At 40.2% G+C, this 21,146-nt stretch overlaps 1 protein-coding gene across 2 annotated transcripts in view; it reads left to right on the forward strand.

Annotated features, from left to right (window-relative positions):
- glis1a (GLIS family zinc finger 1a) overlaps positions 1–21,146 on the forward strand; it is a 96,425-nt gene that overhangs the window by 16,469 nt on the left and 58,810 nt on the right. The gene's annotated exons all lie outside the window — the stretch shown is intronic.

Here is a 21,146-nt window from a genome sequence, read left to right on the forward strand (position 1 = left end):
CATGTGCTCCTTTTCCCCCAGGGCTTTCATGTTTTAAAACAATCACATAAACAAATTGTGTAACTATTGGCTTTATTTGTACAGTTCGGCATTCTCAATGTAATCAAATCGAGACACACTGATGTAATATTAAGTGTATTAACAGCTCAGTGAAGATAGGTCACTTGGCAAATATCTGTGAAGAAAAAAAGCACAACCAATTATTTTTCAAAATGGACTGACTATCTCATTGAAAGAAAGCCACAGGAATGTCAGATCTGATAGGGTTTGTGTCTTGCAGGGTAACTGAATCTAGACAGGATTTGAGTTTAAATATACAAAATAAGTTAAAGGGTATTCAACAAGTTACAATTGTGTCTGGGTAGGATAATAGCAGAGAGTAACCATGTTTCCTCACAACCTCAAGGTCCTTGGTTTTATGCCAGTGTAGGGTGTCTGTCAGTATGGAGTTTGCATGTTCTTTACCTGTTCATATATTTTTTTTTGCCAGGGGTTCCAGTTTTCTCGTCCACTCCAAAGATGAGCTTTTAGGAGGTTTCAAGGAAATTGCTTTCCTGTGAGATTTGGTTTTCCCATACAGCCACCGCTGGGCATCAGGAACACACAGAAATCCAAGCAAACTAGCGCAGCAGGCCCAATGGCTCCCTCTTATCGGTGGCCCCTCTGATGCTCTAAGGAGAAATGTGGTTGTTAACACGCGTTGAGGTTTCTGTCATTATTTTAGTTTGCCACATCTTGCATGCTTTCTATTCTTGGAATGGGTCCAACACAAGCTTTGGAAAGAACTGATTTGACTGAGTAAATCCCGATCTCCTTTCAGCAAATGGGAATGGAACACCATCTACCTCTAATAGAAAACAGGTCATTTGCTGTTTTAGCTCCACTGACATTTATGACTTGCTCGGGCACCATACTCACTGTTTACGATGTCAGTAGGACCGTGGAGGTGAAGCTGTACCATAGAACTGATTTGCTGGCATTCCTTATTCCGTAAATGAAGAGAGCATTCGTGCATAAGGCTCTTGTTTAAAATGAACACGCAACAGGAAACAGTTCTTATATATCACTTTTAGTTTTTGACAAGAATAGCCGGGAGAAAAAAAAATCTGCCACATGAGCCAAAATGTGTTCTGTTTTTTTTTATTTCAGCATACACTTCTTGTGTATTTTTTAAAAAGAAATCTGCCCACTAACTCTGATAAAGATATAATCGCATCATTAGTTTCTGTATTGAACATGATCTAAGAATTTGCTATTAAATTGAAACAGTTTATTAAGTTGAACAACAGAAACATTCTGACAGCCAGGTGGTAAGGAATTGGCTTCAGATATAGATTTCTGAGCCAGTTGGAAATTTTGTGCAGAATTTATCTGCGTCTTTTTCCCTAGACAAATTATTTTATTGTTCTCGCACAGTTGGTTTTCATTTAGCCATTTGGCTAATGATAGATTAAGCCATGTGTATGAAGCTTATTGTATTACAGAACACTCCTGCATTGAACTATGACTGTTCCAGAATGACAGTACCTTTCTGCTATCCATCTAGGTGAAACGACAGAACATAATCTAATCTGAATTTATCATTCCTAAAATGTGGTTGGAACTGAAGTGATTAAACATAATCGCATAATCAGGACAAATTTAGTGTAATTGGGATCCTATGTTTTGTCGAAAAGATCTACCGCCCAAGATGTGTTAATACAGAGAGCGTTTCATTTTCTAGCCCACTATAAAATAGGTTGTGTAGACCAGTGTTATTTTCCAAAGCAGTTGTCTTTACTTTGTACTGTGCCAGTAAGAGTTTTTTTCTCTTCCTGTGCTGGTAGGTGGGGTGATAAGTGATGAGGCAAAGTTAACAACTGGATTGTTGGAAAGAAATTCTGAATTGGATTGGAGGTTGAAAAAGAAAAGTGTTTGGGAACCTTTTTCAAAACATGTTGCAGTGAAAACCAGGCCAAAGACTGCATGTCTCCAAATGTTTCGTAGGTGAGATTTGGAAGCACACAAAATTTCTGAGTACAAGTTTCCTATGATCCTATGAACGTCAGTAATGCACAGAATCCACAGAATGTTGCAGTTATTGCAGTAATGCACAGAAAACCAGCACATCTCAATCGGAGTAAGAACAGTTATTACCTTTTTTTCTCACAAAATATGTGAAGTTTTGGGAAAAGAACCATAGCCTGTCCCGGAAATTGGAAATGGGCGGAAGATTTACATATTTGTTGTATCCAGTATTATTTAATATTATTATAGTTGTAAAATAATCATAACTGTAGTAACCTTCTATGACCAAGTTTGAGAATGTATATTACAGATTTAACATCGAGGATAGAACTGCTGCAATCCGGTAGATATGAGGTTTAGTAAAAACATTTCATACTGTAATCAAAAAACCCTTCAGTTCATCACTGCTCTCACCTGTCAGTGAATGGTGGGTGTGTCTAGTGATGGAGATCACAAACCCTTAATGGTAATTTAGAAGCAAGAGGGTGGGGGTGATGTGAGTCTGAGGAAGATGAACACAGGCTTGGATGACACACCGTCCGGGGTGAAGACTTTAATTTGACAGTTTATTTTGCCCGCTGCTTTTGAAGGAAATCGTCCCACTTTTGACAACTCTGAATCATTGCATGAAGACAGAGGCTGCTGCACGGGTTTCAAATTCCAGGCGAGCACTTCTCAAAAAGCTAAGGTCTCCACTCTCTGGCTGACCCCTACAGGTAAACGCAGAGCTCCCAAGAGCCTTCGCCTGTCTTAATCTTCTGTCAATGCGCAGCCGATTTCCATGCCCTTGTGGTTACAGGTAGTGAGCGGGTGAATTTGGACACCCCACACTCTGCAGAGTCCGTGTCCACAGAGCTGAACTTTCCCAAAGGTCCAGCACTCTGTCATCAGCAGGTGAGACTGAGGCAGTCATACTTGGGCATTCAGAGATCATGTGGACTGAGACTAGATGCTGTAAAATACCACTGTCACCTGCTCTCCTGTGTCTTTTTGTTTAAGTGGCCATTCAGCTGAACTGGCCCAGCCTACACTGCAGACCTGCCCCCAGGCCTGACTAGAGAGTCAGCCTGAAGATCTCTTTTTGTTCACGTAATGTTGAAAAAGTGAGCAAAAACTCTTCAAGCTTGGGGGGGGGATGGTACTGCTTGTCGTTATAACCATTTGAAATCCTTTTTTTTTCTTTATGAACTTGCTGACCCACCTTGATAGAGGGAAAATGATGACATGCCTGTGCCCTACTGGTTGCACATTTCCCGAGCTAATCAGTACTGACAAGGGCAGGATTCCTAATGCTTTGCAAATGCTGGAAGTCTCCGTGGTTTTTCCCTTTCAAAGGTGATTTAGTCAGAGTTGCTTATGCATTTCAGTGGCCCTGATGAAATGAAGTCACAAAATCAACTAGCAATGGTAATCGGGGCCTGATGGACTGGTCTTTAATACCAGCTCCTCGAACTGCAAGGCTGCAATTTGTTAAAGGCACAACTGTGAATCACTAGGTTGAAAAGAAAGGTGGGCAACTCCATCAGACAGAAGACTGATAATATTTAACAATACATAACTGAAAGCATTGTTCTCAGTCTGCGCACTGGTTCCTCAAGAGAGTTGTACTGAAAAGCAGGGAAAACGTGCTAAAATGTACTGTATAGTTTGTAGCATTTTGTGTTTGCAATTGGAGATGTGAAGTGTTGTTTGGGAAAGATGTTTAAAAAGTCACACATTGTGAAGTGCTTCTCTAAATACAGCCTAACCCCTATCACGTTTTAAGCAAAACGGGCAGAATTTTAACTTGCTTACACTACATGGGTAGACTGCACTTGGTAGAACTTGATTTTTTTTCCTTTCGATCTTTCCAGTGCTACTTTTTCTTAAAAAGAGAGCAGATGAAAACGCAATACTGTGTGGAGCATTTCTGCAAACATGTCTGGTTTCAAAGGATGCAGCTAAGAAAAGGTTTTTTATATTTTGTTTCACTGTTTGTGGTCATTGTTGCATTTTTGAAAAGACCAAATTCTATTGATTTTTGTTGTCACAGCCTCTTCGTGACAGGATACGTGAATGGGAAAATTGATCTGGTCCTTTGGAGTACTGTGGCATAGCTCAGCACTGGAGTCATTAGTCGTGAACATTAGGTTAATTGGTGTAAGCTGAAGTTGATCTGGGATCTGCAATGTTACAGTGAGTGTTTCTGTAAGAGGAGGATAACTTAATTATGTCATCCTGGCTGGCCCGGGGCTGTATTAATTACAGTGAAGAGCAGGCAGGGCCAGTAGGAGAAAGGGGAGGGTGGGGTGCCGAGCTCTGAAAATACATACAGTGCAATTAGAAACGTTTGGAAAATATTAAATACTTAAACAAAACACTTCATTAATTAGAGGAGTACTGTGACCCAGCCAGTATGCTGCACATGAGTCAAATGTTGTACAACTGCGTTCCAACAGTTGACATACTTATTTTCCTTGTAAAAGAATTCTTTCTGCTGTCTTGCTTTCTTGATCCAATTATGAGCATTTGTAGCTGTTCTTTATTTATATTTCCGCGATGGGGATATAGGTTACATTGTAATTCAGACAGTCAGAAATTACACAGAAATGGTTAACAACCTAGAATGGCCAACTTAGTCTTAACTACAGCTTAGATCTGTCCCCCAGACGTATTCAATGAAAGTCGGAAACAGAGTGCACAGTGTTTTGCGGATGGCTGGCTCAATCAATGAAAAAGCGGTACCAAAGCGCATCATGTGCTCTGCGGCCATTTGTTTTGTCAACTGTCAGGTCAAAGGAAAGAATTTGACACTGAAATCGCTGTCAGCCTCTTGATGTTACAAGCCCTTTGCCTTTCGAGGTGGGATTAGGTCACTGGTACACACTACAAGAGATGGAAGACTCCAACACATCCTGCCTTCCTGCCAGTCACAGCATTCAGATCCTCTGTCATAACACCTCCTAGATTTCTGCTGTGTTTCTCACATGAAACCTCACCTAACATAATATACTGTTGTGAAGCCATACAGACTTTGTTTCTGCCAGGACCATCTGTATAATTCAAACCACAACTTTCTGCATCTTAACAGGCTGTGCCAATCACACATTTCAACATTTGTGTGCCTGACAGAACTTAGGTCCATATTTTCCTACCCTTTTCATTCTGTCTTATCTGTTCCTTCATAGAACATTTGAAAGGTGTCTCAAACTGTGCTCCAGTAACGAGCTTGGTTAAGTGGTCCAAGTCTTTGATCTCACCTGCATTTTAGAACCTCCAGTTTGTTGGTTTTGAACTAGTGCCCCTTAGTCTCACTGCTACAACCCTTGCTCTTACAAGAGGGAACCAAGGAGCAGTGAACACGTTCTAAATCTTTGCATTAACTGGAGGAACAGAATATTTCTCACTGTGAATCACTGATGCATGGTACGATTTGTCTTAATTTTATGTACCCATTTATATAGTTCGGCATTTTTACTGAAACTGAAATCTGATGTGCGAGCACCACACCAGTCACCCACACAGGATACAAATTCACAGCCTTCCTCTGTGGATATGAGTCTACAGCTCGAACGACTCATTCACACTGCTAACTAATGACACAGCCCACATACTGTATACATCTTGTTTTTAAAAAAAGTCCTTGCATTTGTCAAGGTACTATAGAGAGAAATCGATGCGATTTTTAACAAACCAGTAGAGGGGCACACAGGCACATAAAAATAACTTAGCAATCTTAAAAGAAAAGATGGAGGAAACAAACTCCACATCCTCTGAAGAGATGGCATTTAATGATGAAAGATGGCTGTGATTAATTCGAATTGAAGGTTAAAATTTTCTTGTGGCATTTTTTTTCTCTTCCATTAGCCATCCATGATGTTCTTCATTTTCTGATGAAAGAAACTTACTGCAAACCACATCTGTAAGGCCCCATATGATTTTATGTTGTCTTTTGATAGGCTTTCTTTGTGTACACTGGGTTAGCCACATCTCCAGACTACTTTGTATTGTAATTAAGCTGTCCATATTGTTTAAATTTGAATCCACTTTAAAAATGGGGTGATTAGTTCTGCGGATTGGCAAAGTGATATAGCGTCTTTTAAATAGAAGACAACTGTTTACACTCTGCAGTAGTCATGGTGATGAGAAGTCATCATCGCCTGATTGATGTCTGGGGGCTAGCCTAGGTCTCGCCCCATGCCTCTTAAATGACTATTATGTAATTAAAGGAATAAGGCTAGCGGTTCTAGCTTGTAAACAACAGCTCCTTTTAATAATATCTTGCTGATATGCAGTGGTGTGTTCAACCACTATAAAACTCATTCAAGGGTGGGTCTGAGGCTACAGATTTCATGTTAATTCAGAAGGCAGTTGTGGGGTGATTTTCTGACTCCCAGTATGAGTTAATGTTGGGGTGTTTTTTCTGACATTAAGAAGAGCCTTGTATCATCTTTGGGGCAGCCCTGTGGAGCATTGGATGGCATTGCTGTCTTGCTGCCCTGGGCTCAATTCCGTCGCTGGGGTGCTGTAGGCGAGGAGTTTATATGTTCTCCCTTTGTTCACGTGTGTTTCCTTTGGGTGCTCCAGTTTTCTTCCAGAGTCTAGGGATTACCCTCTCTGGCGCCTGTTGCTTGCTGGAATAGGCTCCAGCTCCACCGCGACCCTGAATGGGGGGAAGCGATTTGAAAATGGATGGATGGACCATCTTCAGTTCCGATTTCCCTTGTGCGTGTTGAGTATTGTGGTGTTCTCCCTGGTTTGAAAGCTGTTTGACCCATTCCTTGAATAAAGCAGCAGAGCACCACCACTGGGAAGGCATTGAGTGAATGGAAATATCTGGTGAAAATATTGGAGTCTTTTGTGATAGTGCTTGGTGGAATAGCAGTTTTCTGCATTCTAGCCAAATGCTTGTCACAGTTGTTTCCATGGGCTACGTTTGCTGGAACTGTTGATCAACAAAGAATATATTCCAAACAGAAATTGCAACAGGGACAGAAAAACTATGTTTAATATCAGTGTCAAGAAAGAAAGTATTAGCCATTAAACAAGCTTAATTTGATTTCCAATTTCAGATACTAGTGGCTCTCCGTTGAATCTTTTGTTCAAAACAAGTATATAAAATGTAAGATGTTTACCAAGAAAACTACAGTCTTCTTGAGGCTTTGCGGAGAATTTGAAGCTGATAGCATTAGCAATAAATCTTAAAAAGCCAATTGCTTACAGACCACAATTTACAGTGAAACCCCTGTCATTTTACATGAACACATTACTTTTTACTGTAAAAGTGCCAGGCTTCTCCAGGCTTAAAGTACTTTGAAACATGAATGTGCTCCAGTAACTGGGGAGAAGTAGCAAATCATAAGGATATGTACACTGTACTGAGCCAAAATACACTAATTTATGAGCACAAAAAGGGTTGCATGGTAAACCAGACATTGATGTATTTTTTTAATGTTTGCGTAATGCTGAATTTAAAATGGTGAGAATCCAGATTTCACTTACAGTTTCAGTTTTTAGGATCTTGCATTCATTTTTTTTTTCCTAAGGAAGCACACATTTGCATTTCAAAGTCATGCACCCAGCTTTTATGAGAAGAAATGCGAAATACACTTTCTTTATGAGCTGGGGGCTCTGATTGGAAAGCAGTCTGGGGGCATGTTTCTGGCGAAAGGTCTTGACGTTGAATGCCAGTGACTGGCATGGATTCGGTATTTGATTGTTTAAAATCTCAACACCACCGTAGTGAGGCTCTGGAATAAATCGGGGGCCGTGCAGCTGAAGAGTCTCAAGTGCCTATGTCTTCATTCTGTCAAGCTCACTCTGGGACACTGGAGGAAGAGGCTGGATGTTTGAAGGGAGATGCTTCTTCTGTGGCAGAATTGTGTGGTTCCATAGGTAGTCGGTGTAACAGGCAGCACCGACATTATACTGGGAATTTTGGCTTTTAAGTGTGAAAATCTTTTATTGAGTATTAGTGCAGAACCTGACTTGTGGACATTTCATCTTGCAAAGATGAACACATTCCATTCAGCCTGGAATAAGGCTATAGTCTCTCTTGTTTCAAAGCTCAAGTTTTAAGCCTGTTGGGCATCACATACTGTATGTACAGCTACAATGGTGTGGTATTTGCTTTAAGATAGGTCTTTATTAAAGGTGTAATTGGTACTATGATTGGAGAGTGAATAAGAACAGAGAGGCGCAAGGAAACATTTCCCAGTTTTTAGCCTTGGGAGTGTGCCATCCTGTTTCATCCCAAATCAGGGTGCAAAATCCCACAAGCATTCAGTCAGGCGTGCCTTGAGAAAATAGTTGCATTTGTGTTTCTTTGCATCCTGCCCTCCATTGCCAGAGAGAAGGCCTATCTTGTCCTTCAAATTCAGCTCTCACAGTCAGACTTATTGGGGCTCTGAGTTCAAACCTGCGCATCATGGAAATGAGTGGGAGACTGTTTTTCACTTAGCATGGCAACTGAAAACATGATGCAGTAGCCAACTGCATAGTCATCAGTGCAGTGAGCTCTCATCACCAGTGTGGAATGTGCTACCGTATATTCAGGGATCCAAGTTCTAGGCCTTTCTTTCCATTAAATTGCTTTAACATTTTTAAGAGCTGCATTCTTGTCAGAGAGAACTTCTAGATGTGAAGAGACTCAAGGATGGGACCCTTGATTAGAAGAGCAGTGGTCGGGACGAGATTGTGCTAATCTGCACGTTGTAGCACTTTGTAGGGAAGCCAAGCATACTATCGAGTATTTGAATAAAATCAACAGGAAAGGAAAAACTTGAAAACTACTGTTGACTAAAACTTCCATAACATCATGGTCTCTAAGCGCCAATTGCAGGGGTGAGTGGTGGTGATAATGACAATTAAAGTAAGAAAAATGCTGTTTACCCTCCTGTCAGTGCCTCCTTTATAAAACTGGAGACCAGGGTTTTAGGGCTGGTGGTTTGATTTGAAAGCAGTTTCTTCTCAGTGACTAATGCTATTACACAGATGTTACACAGTATTAGTCATGTTCAGGACTGTTGAATCAGTTAACTTTAGAAGTGTAGCTAATGCAATAACATCCTCATTATCTGAAGCTGATGACCAAAACAAAACTATTAAAATAGTGGAACAAATTCTGAGAGGTTTTTAATCCGATTTAAAATGCTTTTTTTTTTCTTCCTTCTGGGCAGATGCAGTCAAGATTATGTTTTCTTGAGCAAAAAGTTTACACATTTGTATTAAATGAGTAAGGGCGACAGTAAAACACATCATCTCAGGCACGTTTCAGTGATTAGATTTATCTCTAATGTCGGTTGTTCTAAAAGACAGCAGGCAATAATAAGAATCCTCCATTATTTTTTGCTTTTTGTTTCATATGTTGGATCCATTACTTATTACTCAACCCATTTTGTATCCTTTGAGTTGGCCTGAGGGAACTGAAAGTCATATAGACACTTTGTTTGAGATGTGTATGTGTGTGAACAAACCATTCATCTTCCTCTTGCACTATGAATCTGGAACATAAGCAATAGAACTTCTAGAGCCAAGAAGAGTACAGACAGTTTTTTACTGATTAATGGTCCAGTGTCACAGGCCCTCTTCAGCCAATTCTCTCTTGGTTCAGCCAAACCTCATTTAGACTTTTTTTTTCCCAAGTTGGCAAGTGCCTTAGTGTGGATGTGAACCTGCAGTCTCTAGGCCTCAGCACAGCACACTTTTTTTTTCTGATGGTTCCTGGGTTAAATACACAATATAAACAAATACAATTCAGACTGTCATCGGCTTTTTACTGTAGGTAAAGATTTGGACTTTAAAAAGAATAGAATAAGAATTGAGTTGAAAAAAATACATTTGGGGGTGACACAGCTCTTATACGGTGGGCTTTTGAATGTTGTTAGAAAACTAGCTGAATTAGCTGAAACTGAATTATGACGGAAACAAAAATTGGTTGTGTCACCGTTACTGCAGCTTTGGAAGAGAGAACTTTAAATGTTCTCCGTCTTTTGTAGGCAGTTTAACTTCTTCCTAATGATTAAATCCCCTGAACAATCATCATTTTTCCATTTAATCTGTAATTTTTCAGTTCCTGAAAAATGTCACCCCCCCTCTCCACCACACTCAACCCACGATCACATATGGTGTTTGATGTAACAAGATGTTCTTACCTTTTTTTCACAAGGGGGTTACTGTGTTGTCTGCTGCTCTCTGATCTACAATAATATATATTGTCTGCTTGACTATCCTGCTCAGATTACTGGTCTCAAAATGATGAAGGAGAGGGGGAGGGCTCTTGGGGTGTATGATTCTGTTAAAGATGCCTGCTCCATGATAAAAGCAAGGATGATATTACTCACTTCCTTAGGTATGTGTGGTTTTGAAACCCAGCACAGATATGCACATTGAGAACATTGCTAGCCTTTTTGTTCTCAGGATTTGCTTCATTACAGAGGAGTTCACAGTTTTCTACCTGGACTTCACTGTGCTGAAAGACGCAAACGAGGCCATCGACAGCTTGAATGCATTACTTAGTTCATCTTGTTTGCTCTTCAGGGAGCAAAATGTTAAGCAATCAGGTCCCTTCTGCTAAATGTTCAAGAAATGTTACAACACATAATTCACCCTCTAAACAATACCCTGCAGTTTTTTTTTTTCATCTGCGTTTTAGGAATAAAAAAAAGCCAATCGGTGATTTTAGAAACAGGACCAAAGCATTTTTCATGCAAAAACTTGATCTGTAGCATTTAAAAAATGCACAGCCATGCGTAAGGAAAGGTGGAGATAGTGATGACTGTGTGAGTAATACACTGTATTTTGTCAAATGTCTTGTGTTGGATGTAGTAGCAGTAACAACATACAACAGGGTTTTCTCATTACTCAAATGCAAGTTAGTTTTATAGCTGTTCTGATCTCTTTCTTGTAATATGATGAGTTTTAGGTAAATTGGAAACTTTCTGGTTTGCTTAACATCAAACAGATACTGAGTTTGTCTGCCAGGTCAGTCGAACCCTGGCCAGTATCTTGCAGTAGTTTGGGAAAAAAAAAAAGCTAGGGGCAAATTTATAATATAAAGTGAATGCAGAAAAGAAAAGCGAGCCTGTCTTCTGCTGTTGTCAAAGGAAATTGTATATTTGCTGGTTGCTCATTAAATTTGTTGAGTGTGTTTCTCCATTCGCCCCAAAGGAAATGTTGTCTTAGGTAAAATCATATCCATATCTGACTAATTGCCCAAGCATTCAATTGACTGTGAAGGATAATTTTCTCTGTGCATGGAAAAAAAGATACAAATAAGAAAAATAAATTGTAACAAGTGCTTTGAAGAGCTTTCGTTTTAGAGCCAAAACTCTGATAAAGTGGCTTTCAGAGAAACACAATCATAACAAAGATTGAAACTGAAATCCATTTTTGTTCCAGTTAAACATCTTATTTCCTCTTTTAATTCCAAGCATGTTTTCAGAGCTTTGCAGAAGGTAACACACCATGAAGGTAACAAAATAATGATTTTCAAATGTTGTTTCATTTAATTGCATTGTAATTACAGGCAGTTAAAGTCAGTCCTTCTTTGTTTGACTGCTTACCATCAAGGGTTTTCCTTAATGAATGCGACTCGCAAACATTTTTCCACTGAATGTCTTTATGAAACCATTAAAAAAATTTAATCGTTGCAAATTGATTACTTGTTTTACAGAAGTCCTATAAATCTTCACTCTCGTCAAATGGTAATCAGTGACAGATTGTGAATTGCATAAGGAAAGAATCCATAAGATATGTTCTTCATGTCTGGTACTTGGGGTTATTTTCATGTCTTGTGGTTTGAATTTGGCCACTGTCATTTCAGAGGAATTTCCTGCCATCTGTGTTCAATCGAATTTTCTCACAGATTTGTGCTTGCTTGTAAATATTGGGATCTGGCAGAAGGAGTACTTTGTTCTTCAATAATAGCCATTTTAGTAAAACTGCTAACATGACGCTGGCACTGTGTTCCACCGGCAACGACGTGCTAGTTAGGTGATCAAAAACAACAGCTCATGCATACTGAACTATTTAATGTTAAGACTTTCCTGCCCTGTGCAGGCTATGACTTCTAATTCCTCATAGCTTCCATCCTGAGCTGAGTAAGGGATCTTATCAGATATGGAAGTTCCTGAGTACTGGGTGAGAATCTCACAACAGCTGCTCTTTTAGGATTTTTTTTTATTTTTGAATTTTTTAGCACGAAGCCCCTGAAAGAATGGGTGATGTGATGTCGATGTGTACGTAAACTGCAACAGAGCCAGAGTAATTTAAGGAGAAAATTATTTGTGAAGGGTTTAAAGCTCTGTGGGACACTTGAATACAAATTCTGACTCGGCACTAAAATGCCCTTGTTTGGCTTTGTCTCTGCTAAGTTATCGGTACTGTTGAATGTCAGGTACTGTACATACCACAAATAAGCTTCTGTGGCATATAGAGGTGTACTGGTACAGTTAATATAACATTATATGTATATGTTCTACCATGTTTGTACCATGTTTCTACCATCATCAATTTCCCTACGGGATTAATAAAGTATTATCTATCTATCTATGTTTGGATATTAGCTGCTCATGAATAATGAGAAATTATAGGAAGGGAGTTCATCTTGTTGTAACTCGCATCTATAACAACATATAACATGCTGAAAATGAGAGTTTCATTTCTCAAGTAGAACATTAACCCTTTAGCAGCCTATGCAAGGCAACATGGACAAGGGCGAGGTCACATGATTGGTACAGGGGGTTTATTTCCCTATGTGTCACAGGGAAACACCACAGCATGGAAACAAACACTGTTTTAAACAGAAAGTCTATTCACCAGAGCAGTCTGGATGACCTCATAATAGTAACCATGCCTCCTCACCAGTCTGCTAATGGGGACTCAGGCGTGCCTTCAGAAGAAAAGGACACTTGCGATAAGCGGTGACCAGCTTTCTGATTTTAATCTGCTTTCAGGATCGGGCCAGGGCATTATGGAAACCAGGCGCTTTAAGGCCAAACAAGGCAGTTCTGCTTTTCTCAGTCAGAACCCATTGGGGGAAGCAAGAAGGGCAAGATTTCCTCTTTGGAGATCAAAGGGGATGACAGTGTCATCTGATTTTGTTGCCATGGCACCCGTTCACATGGAAGCCAGTTGAGTTGTCATTTGTCATCGGCGGGCAAGGGGTTTGCCTTTCTTTTGTTTGGGTTTTTTTTTGTTGTTGCGATTTTTGGTTGTCCTGGCTCTGTGTTTGGCTTGCTCAGGGCTTGCGTTCAGGAGAATCCGTTTCCATTCCTCTGTAGGCTGAAGGGAGTGGAAGTCCGTCCTCGTTAGACTACGATGTAACCGTCTTCTCTGCATTTCACGATCCCCCTTGAGATGCAGTCCAAGCCGGTTTCCCCGAGGGATCCGCCGTTTAACGTTGTGCTGCGTGTTTCTCGCACGCTGCCCTCGCAGCAGGGCGCGGCTAGCTGACCTGCTCGGCGAAGAGGCAGCTGCCTGTCGCCTCCTCTGCACAGCAGCTCCATGCTGGCTTTTTCATAGCTGCCCTTCCTACAGGGAGGACAACAATGCAATCAGTACATATCATTTCCATTCAAAGCCCAAAGTCTGTCTCTATCAATTACAGGGCAAGACAGCACTTCCATCCGGGGACTAGCGGTAGTTCGATTTGTTTGTTTTTTTCCTCTGGACTTTTTTAACACGTTACCCAGTTTTGATAGCTGGAGATTATGTTGTCGCCCCCTAACTGCAAAGCTGCCGTTTCGATATCTACCAGATATACCTGAGGCTGACTTTTTGAAACGAAGTCACCAGCTTACTCCAATTGTGCCTTAGTGTTTTTTATTTAAAGGAGTAGGGGTGTAACCCCGGCGTCCTGGCCATATTTCCCATTGGCCCTTACCAGTCATGGCCTCCCAATAACCCCCCTCTCTCTGAACTGGCTTCATCACTCTGTTCTCCTCCCCACTGAGAGCTGGTGTGTGGTGAGCGTTCTGGCGCACTATGGCTGCTGTTGCATCATCCAGGTGGGGCTGCACACTGGTGGTGGTGGAGAGGATCCCCATTACCTGTAAAGCGCTTTGAGTGGAGTGTCCAGAAGGGCGCTATATAAGTGTCAGCAAATATTTAAATAAGCTTTACTTGTTAACACAGGGAGTGCTGTGGCCTAGTTTTAGACCTCAGATATCTTCATAAAGGACACCATGAACAGGCGGGTAGTGGAGCATATGCATATATATTCCTGTTTCAGTTGTAAAAGGCGAAAATGATTTAATCCAAAGCACATTGCAGGGCAGTATAAACTGAAAGTAGATTGGAGGAGCTCAGTAACACCCACATTCTAGGGAAGACCCCACAATTGAGAGTTATATCGTGCAAGGAAAATAAAGATGCTTCTTGTATTCTTTTCCTTTCTTTGTTTTACAGGTACATAAATGCGGAAGAGTGACATTAGTCACTAAGTAATAAACTGTACTTCCAGTTACATTGTGTTACCACCAGGTGGTGACATGCACTAAGTAAAATTGTAATTAAAACTGCAGGTTAAAAATAACACCATCAATGGGAGATTTCACACATCAGAATTGTTTTGCCATCAAATTCCCCCAACATCAGTATCTGACTCTTTCAAGATTCAGTCTCCTTCAAGTGTTGAGCCGTTCTGAGAGGCATGAGCTAGCTGTCTTTGCCCTCAGCTTGTATATCATTGTTATGGAGTCATTAATGGTACTGGCTGCTCACAGCCATGTTTAAATTTAAACAGCCTTTGATTTGCAGGGTTATTTTCCACTTGGAGTTCTGATGTTGTTTGACCATAGGAGTGGTTGTGTAGTGACTGGCCTCTGTTTGTTTGCTTTCTGTAGACTGTGGTTAGTGCTGTCCTGTCTGAAAGTCTGAGAGATCTGCTGTAGTCAAACCCTTCGGTCCTTTTCAGGAACATACGGAATAACTGTGCTTGACAGCTAACCGAAAATCAGCCTTGTGACGCAACTTCATTTTTTCCTTCCTTAATCACTTTCTCAGAGATGTTTGTGAAGCCAGTCGGGATGCCCACCAGTCCTTGGTAATGCCGTTGTTTTATTTTTGTAAAAAAAAGTAGTGCCCAGGTTATTCCGTTCATGTGAAGTGCATGTGTTAAGGAGAGATGAGTGAACAAGATGACAGATAATACTCTCTTCCCAAAGCTACAGACTGGTCCATCGCAAAGAAGCCCATTGATTCATCTCTGATATGGGCTTCATTAAGGCCAATTGTTGGTTGACTATATGTAGTAATTAGACAGCGGGAGGGAAAGTACCAGTTAGCTTTTAATTGGGATTATGCTCGAGTTAAGGAAGACAACAAGAATTGTGCTTTTTAAAAACCAGGAAGGCAGTTATTTAAGTTTAAAGAGAAAATACAATTAAATACGTGCTGCCTCTTCAGTCACTGCTGAAAAGGGCCATAACACACTGATTTTATCCACACGAAAACTTTCATGTCTGGTAATTCCAATAATCCCGTAAAAGAAAACATAGACATTTTTGGGCTCCAAGTTTAATTGAGAGTTTTCCTTCTGCCCTTACCGGCGTCTCTTTCAGCCAAGCACCTGTTTAAAAGGCTTTTTCCCCCTCTCCTAGACGCTGCTATTTTTCATTTACTTTTGCCCTAAGGTTTTCAATCATACATCCATTACTAAACAAACAAATACGTTCTGCCGAAACTTCGGGGTCTGTTTGCAGACAAAAATACAGACATGAGTTATGAGCTTAAAAGTGGCACAGAAATGGCCCTTCACTGTATTTTTAATTCAGATTTTTTGGAATTCGGTTGGATTGTGTTCAGTTCGCCTGTGTTTCTGTTTTCAAATGAAAGGAAAGTGTTGCAAATAGAATATCTGTGGATATTGCATAGACTCCACAGCAATGAAGAGTCTAAGATGGAAATGCTTTGAATTCTGAACGTCCATTCTTGAGTACTTTTTTAGGAATAAATAACATTAATTTTCTTAATAAGGTATTAGTAGGTGTTGCTTGACTGATGCCATGGTTTCTCGATACCTTGATAAATGTCTTGTTTGTAGTCCTTTTAAAGATAGGATGTCACCTGCTGGTTCATGTAATATCATAATTACATGGATAATTCCTTAGACAACAGACACATCAAAGAGATTTTGTTGAAGTGACTGTCTACTGGAGGGCTTTACATTTAGCTTAGTTACGAAAGGCTTTAGGAGTGAACAATTCTTTTTTATCTTTGCTCCTGCCTTTTTGTTTTTTGCCAGTGAAAATGAAATGTTCCTCTAAAATAATTGTCGGTCTCAATAGATTTTTATTTTTTTTTTGTCAAGGAAATACATGGTAGTTAGAAACCGCAGTGAGAACGTGATGTTAGTCTTTCAGAGACCCTAGGAAAACGAAGGTTCATTAGAGAGGTTTTATAGTTAATACACAACATCTGCAGTTGAAAACAATTACGAAGGAAAGTGCATTCTGCAAGATCCTCTGCTCTGACGTCTGCCTCTGTATGCATGCACGAAAAAAAATTACACGTTCCTTATTAACTGCTTGAATGCTGATCACATGATTTATGAAACTAAAGTGGCTGTAGTTTGTGTGTCATAGTGCATTTCCAGCATCATCTATCTTCTGGTTTTGGCAGCTTGCATTACCTCAAGTTCAGCTGCTTGAAGTGTATCAAGCTGAAATCCTATTTAAAAAAACATTTACAGTATACTACAAAAGTTCAGTTTCGCACATCTGCTTTTAATTTTATGCATCTCCGAACCCAAAAAACATTAAGAGCTGGCACAAGAGGCGCTTCACTTCTGCACTTAACGCACTGCTTAGGTGACTTAAAAGGCTGGGCGAGAATTACAGAAAATGAAGTGTCACTGAAATAAGAAATCACACAAGATTACCACCAATTACACTTAATAATGCCAAGCCATCTGCTGATCAGATGCACAGCTCCTATTGTCCCGTGGAGAGAGAGGAGGAAGGGGAGGGTGAGGCAGAAGATTTATTGTTGAGGGCCAGGACAGTTGAAATAACATTAAATAGTGCTTAGGAAAATGATTTTAAGTTTTTCCAGGTCTGTTTGTCAAACAGTGCAAAAGTTCAAAATTTGGACATTAATGGTCATTTGTGCAAAGGTGCAATTATCCAGGATTAAGAAATTAGTTACGCCATGTAATTATTGTGTGCTACTATTATAGACACTTAAGTGAAGAGTAACTGTTCTTACTGCTGCATGGATCCTTCATGTCAGACCCATCGAGCAGCTTCATGTTTGGGTGTGCTGAAAAATAGTTTATTGGATCTTCATAATGACGGAGTAAAAGCTGATAAGCTTGTGTTTTTCTGAAGGAGATGTCTAACAAAAGGATGAGGAAGAACATTCATCTCTTGGTTAGTCTCAAGCTTAAAAGAATGTTTATACATCAGGTACTGAAAGACGTTTTAGTACTGAAAGAAGAAAAAGCAGGAAAAAAGAATCAAAGCTTTCACAGCATCTTCATTGGAGAAGTCCCAATCAAAAACTGAGCAAATTCGTTTTTTATTTTGCTTAGGAGCAGTCACCCTCTTATGTATTTTCATCCCTTTCAGAAGTGAAGGTCCCTTTGTTACTCTGAATTTCGTCATAGTGGAATGTCAGAGTCCTGGTTCTGCTTAATATTTGAAACAATATTGAGTTACGCTAACTTTCAAGCCACTGCAGTAAAACATTTAAAAAACGAACTGCACAGACACAGACGGTAATGTTACCAGGACTGCAACAGAAAGGGTGTTGAGATTTTCTAAAAGTTCTGTATGAAAGGCTTGGAATCCTTTAGGTGTTTAAATCGGACTAGAAAATGCTTCAGGAACAAATTCATCCTTCCAGATATCATCTGCTTTAAAAATGTGATTAATCAATCCAGTCTATTGCTGGATTTTTGTCCCATGGGTAGGAGTGGGCATTAATCTGATGATGTTGGCTGGATATCACCAGTGGACGTAGCTGATTCTTAAGGTTCGCTTTGAATTCATGTGAACTTAAACCAGCTCTCTTGGGTGACTCGGTCGTCTTGGGAGGAGTGTTGGGTGATCAAGTTGGGTGGGGACGATCTTTAGCCCTGTCCTCACAACACTGACATTTGGAAAAACCTCGGATCTGCCTTTCAGTGACTAGCAGGCTCAACAGCACTCTGGTTCCAGGAGGTGGCAGCCTCATTTCTTATTCCAGAAAGGAAATCTGGGAGAAATTAGATGAGAACATCCTGAACGGCATCTTAATTATGCAGAAATACGTTGTGTGAATCTGTGCATGATGCCTGGGCAATGAAAAAGTACAGCGTTGGCATATAAACACCTGGGGTGCGCTTTCGGTCAGTCTGATGGTGATTTGGGCTCCACTTGCTGCTGATCCAGTACAGCGGAGAGGTGAGGCAGGCCAAGTTGTGAATACTAATAAGAAACCAAAGAGACTTTTTGTTCTGAATTTGTTTGCCAGGGACTAGGGAAGTTAGGTATAAACATAAGAAATGCATATCCAGAAAGCTATTATTCCTGAGTTCTAATTGATTTATTCTGACATCTATTGGAGCTTGTGTCAGTGGAGCCAGCACGTTTCTATTCTCATTGTAAGTGTACATCTTATGCCTGGGGCAGTTCTGGCACACAGATAATAATCCTTTTATATCTAACTCCCAAAATCATCACATTTAATTTATTTTGAGCACTTGTGAGCTTGTGCGCTAAACAAAACCTTTCGAGTTGTGCGACTAAGGCTAGACCGTTAGGATGAGGCCTTTGCGATAGGATCTTATCACAAAAATGTGCCATATTTTCCAAAAATAACTAAAATCTGAAAATTGAATGCAAAGGATTGTTGGTTTTGTCTTAGGTGTAAAGCACATCATTTCTGTTACTGCTCAACAAAAGGCAGGGAATCGGGGAGCAATTTGGCTCTGCACACATGGAGGGGGTGGGAAGAAAAGGAGCAAACATTTTTCCAATTTGGAGTGTAAAATTCCACATGGAACAAGGACGTAGTGTGTGTAACGGCAGTAGAGACTGGCCAGTACCTGGATGGGAGACATCCAGAGAAAGCTAAGATTTCTGCTTGTAGAGTTGCTGTGGGACAAGTAGGAGGGGTTCACCCTGCGGTCTGTGTGGGTCCTAATGCCCCAGTATTGTACTGTAAAAAAGACGCCGTCCTTCTGGACGAGACGTAAAACTGAGGTTCTGACTTTCCATGGTCGTTAGAAATCCCAGGGCTTTTCTCGAAAAGAGTAGGCATGTTGGCCATATTTCTCCCTGGCCTCTGCCAGTCATGGTCTCCTAATGATCCCCATCTCTGGACTGGCTTCATCACTCTGTTCTCCTCCCCGCTGATAGCTGGTGTGTGGGGAGCATACTGGCGCATCATCCAGGTGGGGGTGCACCTGGGTGGTGGTGGAAGGGAGTCCCTATTGCCTGTAAAGCTCTTTGGGTGGAGTGTCCTGAAAGGAGCTATATAAGCGTAAGGAATTATTATTATCGTTGTTGTTGTTCTTGATGCTCACATTGGAACTGGCCGCAGAGGGTGCTGCCCATCTTGGACAGATCGCTCATCCCTGTGCCAACTGGGCCCATCCCCTCTCCTCCATTGGCAGCTGACCAGACCCTTTTCTCTCCCGTCCTGTCCCAGCATGTTCTCATTAGGCTGTCAGCTTCCCGAAGGAGCAGGAGCGATTTCTCTCGGTCTCTTTGCGTTTACCCTTCTTGCGTTACACATTCGCCACTGGAGCTTCCACGAACTTCCACCACCCAACCAAAACTGCTGTAGCGCATAATGAAATATTCAACGCTGAATTATTCTGCACATTCAATATAAACTGAATTTACAATTGGTTCATTTCCAAACCACCATATGCAGAAGGACTCTTTCTTCCTGGTCAAGCATGACTAATTCCATTAATATAGCAAAGCTATAAATCACAAGCAGCACAACCTATAATATTCAAAGAGATTTACTCTGGTAACGAAAAGTGGTATATTAAATAACAACATTTGCTTATTACACCCTGGGCAAATTGTTCTGACTGGGAACATGCTGATTCTAGAGAGTGGTACCTTTTATTAAAAACTCTGCTCTGGGTTTTCAGTCTTCACCTCTTAACCTTTGCTTTTTTAACCAGTCCCTGCTAAATTACTAATTCACTTCATACTTTCCCTATAGTGACCTGCTGTAACAAACTACTTTGAATTTCAAGAATTCAAGAATCATCCATGGCCTACGTGTATAAGATTTAGTTTACCGTATTGTGCTTTTGTAAAAGCCAAAAATCCTGCATCATTTCCTAATCCTGAAGTGTGTCATTTCTGTTTATTAGTTCCAGGAAGAATTAAAAATATGTCAACCTGTGACGGTTGTTACTGTAATACATTAAAGTCTCATTAGAAGATTAGCTGCATTCAAAACACTGTAGTATTTCTCATTTTTTCTAAGCTTTGTCACAGTCCATGAAGTGGCAAAACAAAGCCAGTTTCTCAAATCAAAATTTATACAGTATTTCACAATGCAATTTATCAATACAGCAATTAAAATTAATCCTGCAAGTCTTCTGGGATTCAGGAAATTGTAAAATTTCAGATTGAAGTTGATACTGAGACATGTGGCCTGTGAGAATATTAACTTTAATAAATATTTCCCTTTTGTGTCTGTTCTGTGGTTTTATACATAACTAGAGAATACAAACAAATGAATAAATCCTTTTAGTCTGGGTTTTTAATTGTGGTGCAATCAGATTTCTCTGGTTTAGCATATTATTTCTGTATACATTTTTATTATTTTTCTGTGCTGTGATGATTGTAACCACTTCAATTTAATCATCGTAAAGAAAACCACACAACTTCGCAGATGTTTTGGGTATAACTGCATTCTTTGTGCCAAGCTGACTGAACTTTTGAAGAAACAAATGTTCTGATTTCTGAATAGACATACTTATCTTTAATGCATTTGCTCTTAGTATGTCAAAGTCCATAAAATAAACAAAGTGTATGATATTTCAGAAATAAATAAAACACTGCCACACTGAAGTTTCAGTTATGTTACTGTAACAGCAAAGAAGCTGTGTGCTTTGGCTTTTTTGTCTAATGGTTACGTTTGCTTATGTTTGCTAATAGATCATCTGTTATATCCCTGTTACCAGACTCATTGCATCTCAAAATTAA

Source organism: Lepisosteus platostomus, chromosome 11, assembly GCF_059453375.1.
Source record: "Lepisosteus platostomus isolate fLepPlt1 chromosome 11, fLepPlt1.hap1, whole genome shotgun sequence".
Lineage (NCBI taxonomy): Eukaryota > Metazoa > Chordata > Actinopteri > Semionotiformes > Lepisosteidae > Lepisosteus > Lepisosteus platostomus.